This window comes from Capsicum annuum, chromosome 3, assembly GCF_002878395.1.
Source record: "Capsicum annuum cultivar UCD-10X-F1 chromosome 3, UCD10Xv1.1, whole genome shotgun sequence".
Lineage (NCBI taxonomy): Eukaryota > Viridiplantae > Streptophyta > Magnoliopsida > Solanales > Solanaceae > Capsicum > Capsicum annuum.
In genome coordinates, this window is record NC_061113.1 from 80071128 (window position 1) to 80079007 (window position 7880).

Sequence of the window (7880 nt, forward strand, 5' to 3'; positions counted from 1 at the left end):
AACATCAACATCATCACACATTAGCACATAAATCAAACATACTCGGTCCCTAGTGACCTCCATCATATGCTTGCCTTGAATCAAACAAGATTAGACAATACGAACCTATATCCTAGCCTCCTTGTTCATTAGAGCATAAGTAAAAAAAATGTAGGCCAGTGACATGATACCTAGTCCAAAAAACTAAAGAACGTACCTCACACGACAGATGACTGATGTGAACATATGGGGGAGTACTAATAAACTACCTCAAAAAGGTTGGGTTTGCATCTGGTATACCCAAAAACTCATTAATTTCAACAACACTGAAATAAATTACCTTTCTGCAAATCTTCAACTCATGATCAAGGTCAGTTGGGTCCCAGTTGGCATAAAACTCATGAACTAAGTGCAGATTATACTCAGTAGGATAATGGAAAATGGAATTCATAGTTATTGCCTCAGTCCTTCGTACCATAGATAGGTATTCCCTCAGTAAACTTGCACAATCAATAAACACCTCAGGAATATACATGGAATCTATATGCTTGGAATACAACTGATTCCTAGCTTTGTTAACAGCTTTGAATCCAAATTTTCGGACCTGCCCATCTGAAGTAGTGGAGCTCGAGGTACCCTACTGATTTAACTTTCACTTGACCTGCTTCTTTTTCTTGCTGGTGCAAAAGTACCGATCTTTTTATTTCCATTGATTGGTTGGGGCTCCATAGTACCTATATCAGACAACAGATGCAACAAATAATAAAGTAAGTAAAATAGAGTGGCCTAACTTCAATTGAGTGGGAAACAGGGGTAAATGACCACCCCATACTTAGTTGTTAGCTATGCCACATGCATCACAATATAGTGTACTCAGAATTCCCCTTAATAATACCATTAGCACATGTAAATATGTCATATTTCTCTTAGTGACAACTATCAGATAAGCCAAAGCAAACCAAGATGATACATGTACACTTTTCTCCTGCTATTTCATTTAAATGTAAAGCACCCTGCTTAGTGTTGTGGTACCTCCAACTCTGAAGCCATTACCCTATAATACCATATTTGTACCCACTACAGGGTAATCAAATCAGTTGGAGCCAAAACATGAAGTCTAGTTCTACTTAAGTCTAAGCAAGGATGGGACAAATAGTGGAATTAACGCCTATACACTTAAGTCAATAGTCAATATTACTGATTCGATGAAGTATTATACGTATAAGGGTATTCATATAAAATTAAATTGAATCAATGAACAATGCCAACATTCCTAATGTTAAGTTGCTCCAATGTAAGAGAAATCAGAAGCAAATTAAAAACACAAGAACTAGCCCCCCTTTTTACACATTGATACACATCACATAATCTTAAATCAGTGAAAATTCCTTAATAAAGTAGTGAAATTTACCCCATGATTAGCAAATTAGACAGTTTATATACACAACCAAAATATAAAGTATAATTAAAAAGATTTCATCCTAAGAACCAAAAGTAGAAATACCCCTAATTTATAAACCTTATTGCTTCAAACATCTAGTGATAACACCCTACGACCACAAACCTCTCAACAATTAATTGACCAGAGCAGTAAAAATCTTCCAAATCAACATAAATATACCCGTACTCTACCTATTCCATCATCATCTTACCAATTCATCAAATAAACATAATATTGTGAAGACTATGATGAAAGAATCACAACAAATTCAAGAAAATTAGAGAATTCGATGCTATAATGTACAAGAATAAAATAATAAAACCACATCTTTCCCAAGAAGTATCAGAATTCTTAGTATAGCAAAAGGAAAATGGAAGTCTATAAGCACTTACCTCAATAGTTGAGAGAAGGATCAAATCTTGAGGGAATTTTGAGAGAATTAGTTGGTGTAAAGGGAATAGAAGACGACCCTAAAGAGTAGAAGTGAAGGGGTTTAGGGAGTATATATAGAGGGGCAGGTTGGTGTAGGGTAATTTAAAATTTTATGTCCGATTTTTACCCCCACCACGATGCGGTGGTATCGTATCGAGCCCCTGGAAAGTTCCAATCACTAATTTACCATACACTGCAATGCAGTTGTATTTCGTTAAGTCTCTAGAATTGGACAATTGTTAATTTTCTAGATAATGTAACGCGTTAATATCGCTCCAGGCCATTACAATTTGACGATTATTGAATTACCCCTCTCCGCAATGCGGAAAAATTGCAGACCTTGACTGAAATTCAATAATTGTCAATCCACCTGGTTCCGCGATACGCCATTCTCTATACTTTTTAACTATTTGGTTACCTGAGGAGGACCCTAACTTATACACATCATTGCAAACCTGATTGTTCTCCTCTAATGTGGTAATCTTCTTATTTTCACTTTACAAATCCCTATATCTCAAACAAAGACAACAAATATTGTAAGAAAAAGTGGGTTGCCTCCCACACAACGCCTTAGTTTTGGTCGTGGTACGACTCATCTTTTTGTATTTTTCTTTTCTTTTGAATTTACAATCTAAAAATTAAAATACCTATTACAAGTGTGGGTTGCCTCCCACATAACGCCTTATTTGTATCGTGGCATGACTTAGCTCAGTTTTACTCATAAACAAAAGTGATGGTTTCATTGTGCTTATCCAAATGATCCGCCCAATAATGCTTTACACGCTGTCCATTCACCCAAAAAATCTTTATTTTTTATTTATTCCACAACTCCATAGCTCCAGGAGGTGTCATTAGCACCACTTCAAAACGTCCAGACTATTTAGATCATAATTTACCCAGGCATAACTTAAGCCATGAATTGAACAACAAAACAAGTTGTCTGGGTTCAAACACTCTCTCTTGAATTCAATTATCATGCCATCATTTGGTCCTCTTCTTATATAGATTGGCATTTTCGTAGGTATGAAGCCTAAACTCATTAAGCTCATTCAGCTGCAATAATCGTTTCTCCCCTGCTTCTTTCATCTCAAGATTCAACTTTTTCACGGCCTAATATGTTTGATGTTCCAGCTCCACAGGAAAATGGCAAGCTTTACCATATACCAAGTAATATAGAGACATCCCAATCAGAGTCTTATAAGCTGTTCTATAAGCCCAAAGTACGTCATTCGATTTCTCAGCCTAATCTTTTCGGTGCCCATTCACAGTCTTCTATAATATTTGCTTAATCTCCCAATTTGACACCTCAACTTGTCCACTGTTTGGGGATGGTACGTAGTGGCCACCTTATATCTAACACAGTATTTAGCAAGGAGATTCTTAAACCAAGTTGTTATAAAGTGCGTACCTCCATCACTAATTATCGATCTCGGTGTACCAAATCAGGAAAATATGTTCTTTTTCAAAAATTTTAGCACCACACTTGCATCATTAGTCGGATAAGCTACAACTTCCACCCATTTAAAGCATAGTTGACCACCACAAGAATGTACAAATTACCTTTTGAAGGTGGGAATGTGCCCATGAAATTGATCCCCCAAACATCAAAGACTTCAACTTCAAGAATATTGTTAAGAGGCATCTCATGACGCCTAGATATTGTGCCCAACCTTTGACATTGATCACAATTCTTCAGGAAAGAAATTGCTTCCCTGAACAATGTAGTTCTAAAAAAGCCAGATTATAGCCTTTTTGTAGAAGTCCTCTCACCCCTATGATGTCTACCATAAGGAGATGAGTGGCAATCTTAAAGAACCTTTGAAAATTTAGCCTCTGGGATACACCAATGAATAACTCCATTTGGACCCTGCTTGAAGATATATGGTTCGTTCCAAATATAGGCACGTGAATCATAAAGCAATTTCTTCCTTTGTTGTGTGGTGGCATTAGGAGGGTAAGCCTCACAAGCTATTAAATTGATAATATCAGCATACCATGGGAACTCAATTGCATCTAAAGACAACAACTTTTCATCAGGAAAGTCTTTCTTAATACTAAGAGAGTCATCAACAATATGGTTTTGACTTTTCAGCCCTGACAAGTGGTCAGGAACTTGATTTTTACCTCCTTTCCGGTCTCAAACCTTGAGATCGAATTCTTGTAGTAGCAGAATCCACCTAATCAGTCAAGGCTTTGCATTCTTTTTGTTCATAAGATACTTAATGGAATCATGGTCAGTATGAACAATGACCTTAGTGCCAACTAAGTAAGATTTAAACTTATTAAATACGTACACCACAAGCAATATCTCTTTCTCTGTAACCATATAATTAACTTGAGCATCATTCAATACTTTTTTAGAATAGTAGATTAAGCAAAATACCTTCTCTTCTCTGATCCAAAACTGCTCCTATAGTAACAACACTAGCATCACACATCAGCTCAAATGGTAACTCCTAGTCTGGTGTGATCAGAATAGCTGCTTCAGTCAACTTCTTTTTAGTATTTTAAAGGATTATTGGCAATCAGCCGCGAACTCAAACTTGGCCTATTTCTCCAATAATTTGCGCATGGGGCTTGCAATATTTGAGAAATCTTGAATGCACCGCCTGTAGAAACTTGCATGACCCAGAAAGCTTTGCACTTCTTTGATTATGACTGGATGTGGCAACTTTTCAATCACTTCAACCTTTGCCTTATATACTTCAAGTACTTTACATGCCACTTTATGGCCTAGGAAAATTCCTTCCTTAACCATAAAGTGGCACTTTTCCCAATTTAGCATCAAGTTGTCTCTTTGCATCGAGCTAGGACTTTGCCAAGATTCTGTAAGTACTTTTCAAAAGAATTACCATTGACAGAAAAATCATCCATTAATACCTGTACAAAGTCTTCAACCATAGTGGAGAATATCACCATCATACATCTCTAAGATATAGCAGGTGTATTGCATAGGCCGAAGGGCATGCGTCTGAAGACGTATGTGCTGTAGGGATAAGTGAAAGTTGTTTTCTCCTGGTCATCTAGTGCTATAATAATCTGATTGTAGCCAAAGTACCCAACCAGAAAATAATAATACTCTTGTCCCGCTAATTTATCTAGAATTTGGTCAATGAAAATAATAGGATAGTGATCTTTATGAGTCGCTTCAGTCAACATCGGATAGTCAATACAGATCATCCAACCCGTCACCATGCGTGTCGAGATCAACTCATTATCATCATTAGTTACCACAATCATCCCTTTTTTTGGTACACAGTGCACTGGACTCACCCATTTGCTATCGAAAATTGAGTAGACAATACCACTACTAACCACTTGATCACTTCTTTTCTGACTACCTCCTTCATCATAGGATTCAACCTTCTTTGTTGTTGCACTCTCGGTCTGTACCCCTCTTCCATGTAGATGTTTTAGATGTAAAATGCTGGATTAATACCTATAATATCAGATATTTACCAACCAATAACCTTTTTTCTCCTCTTTAGAACTGCTATAGATTCCTTTACCTGTATATCTAATAATCTTGAAGACAAACTAACTGGAAAAGTATCTTGATAACCAAGAAAAACATATTATAGATAAGGAAGGGGAATCTTAAGTTCTAGTTGAAGAGCTTTTCAACTGAGGCTATGGATGATGGTCCAATTGGCCTATTCAATGTCTCGAAAGGAACTTTCTTTGTCTTAATCACTGCCAAATTTATAACCTGGACCAATTCCAATGCTTCTATATCTCTATAAAGATCATGACTCATCAAAGCTCGCTCTAATGGATCATCAGACAACAACAACTGCCAATCCGAAGCAAGATCAACAACTGATATAGATGATAAATCCTCATATATAGCTAGCAGTTTTAGCACCTTGTACACATCAAAGACTTGTACTTTATCATGCACTAGCATTGTTATTTTCCTAGCTGCTACATCAATTAGTGACTGTCCTATTGCTAATAAGGGTCATCCTAAAATAAATGAAACCATAGGATCAACCTCAAAGTCAAGAATTACAAAATCCATAGGAAAGATTAAGGATCCTACTAGCACTAAAACATCTTCAATAATACAATCCGGCCTAGCAAGTGATCGATCCGCCAACTGTAAAATATTAGCAGTGGGTTTGGGAATCCCAAGGCCCATCTTCCAGTACCATGATGCTCGCATAAGATTTATGCTAGCTCCCAAATCACACAATCCCCGTGCACTAATGGTCTATCTAATGGTAATCTGCAAATTAAACTACCTGGATCGTTAAGCTTTGTTGGCAAATTATTTTCAATCTTAGACGTGCACTCTCAAGTAAGTGCAACTGTAGCATATTCAGTCAACTGGTTCTTATTTGCAAATATATCCTTTAATTATTTTGCATATTTTGGCACACTCTGCAGAATGTCAACAAGAGGCAAATTTACATGAACTTACTTTAAAAGATCTAAGAACTTCTTGTAACTCGCCTCTTCTTGATATTTCCATTCCCTTTGAGAAAAGGGTAAGGGGAGAGTCTTCTTCTACAAATTAATTTATTCACTTTCCAATTTTTTCTTAACTTCTTTCTCTGCATTATCTTTAGCACCCTCATCATTAATTGTGGGACTAACCTGCTGCTGAGCTGTCTCTTTAGTTTGAAGCCAACTCTTTGTTGTAACTAAATTTATCTGCTTGGGATTTGTCTCTGTATCGCTAGGTAATGCTCCCTTAGGTCTTGTATTCCATGCACCTACAATTTGACCCAGTTGTAACTCGAGATTTTTAGTAAGCAATTGTTGAATCTTCAACTCCACTATAGGCTATGCTTTTTGAGCCATAAACTACTTCATTAACTCCTCCATATTGCTAGCTTGAGTAGTTACCTGATTATTATGAGTTGGATATTGATTTGGTTACACTGATCCCTTGAATTGGTTTTCATTTTGTGCCTAATTTTCACCCTATGAGAAACTGGGATGGTTTCTCGAATTGGGATTATATGTGTTACAAAAATTTGGATGTCCTTGCTGATTTGGATTTCCCATGTAGTTGACAGAATCTGGATTAGCCGTACAACCATCTGCTATATGCTCACCACTTCCACAAACCTCACACAAAGAATTTGGTGTTTTGATTGCATTAACTATGGCTGCTGGTTGTGTAACACCCAACTTTATGATATTAAGCTAAGTAATCATATGATTTTGTATGGCTTCAATCTGTGCTTGTAATGTAGTGAATTGGTCTACCTCCAATACCCCTGCAACCTTTCTAGGAGTACTCCTCGAATTTGTATTCCAATTAGGGTTCCCTTGTGAAATCCTATTCAATAGTGTGTACAATTCTTCATATGTCTTCTCAACAGCCTGTCTACCTACAGCTGAATCTAAGAGAATCGTTGTATTTAGCTCCAGTTCCTCAATGAAAGTATGCATAAGAACATCGTTTGACTGATGATGGTGATGGAAATTTTTGAGATTACCCTTAAATCTCTCCCAAGCTTGGTAGAGATTCTCTCCATCTTTCAGTCTGAAACTCAAGTTCTCGCTTCTCAACCATGCAGTTTTTCCAAATAGAAAGAATCGAATAAGGAACTTCCAAGCTAGATCTTCCCATAAAGTGATGAAGAGTGATGGTTCAACATGTAACCACCTTTTTGCTTCCCCCATTAGGGAGAAAGGAAAGAGTGTCAATCTGACATAATCAGAACTCACCCCTTAAGAAATGTAAGTATCACTTATTTGTAGGAAGGTCTGTATGTGCTGCTATAGATCTTTGTGTGAAAGGCCATGGAATTGCCCCACTAAATTCAGCAATTGCACCATATTTTGCTTTAATTCAAATCGATCACCTAGTTCAGGCTTGCGAATACTATTCATCACATGGTTCGTGAGTGTGATTTCCAATTCACAAATAGGTCTAGCAGCTGGTTGAACAGGAATAATAGGAATAACAGAAGGCAAAACATTTTTGGCATTTGGATCACCCAATGTATTTATTTGTACAACCATTCTTCGCCTTTGTTGAAAGACCTGTTCTGGTTCTGCAAAAGGATCTACC

The 7880-nt window shown here is 37.0% G+C and overlaps 1 non-coding gene across 1 annotated transcript; it reads left to right on the forward strand.

The window, feature by feature from the left end:
• The first annotated feature begins 7271 nt into the window (after positions 1 to 7271).
• LOC124897517 lies at positions 7272 to 7378 on the forward strand. Its single transcript, XR_007054229.1, has one exon. It is a non-coding gene; the product is annotated as a small nucleolar RNA R71 (small nucleolar RNA).
• The last annotated feature ends 502 nt before the right edge of the window (positions 7379 to 7880 follow it).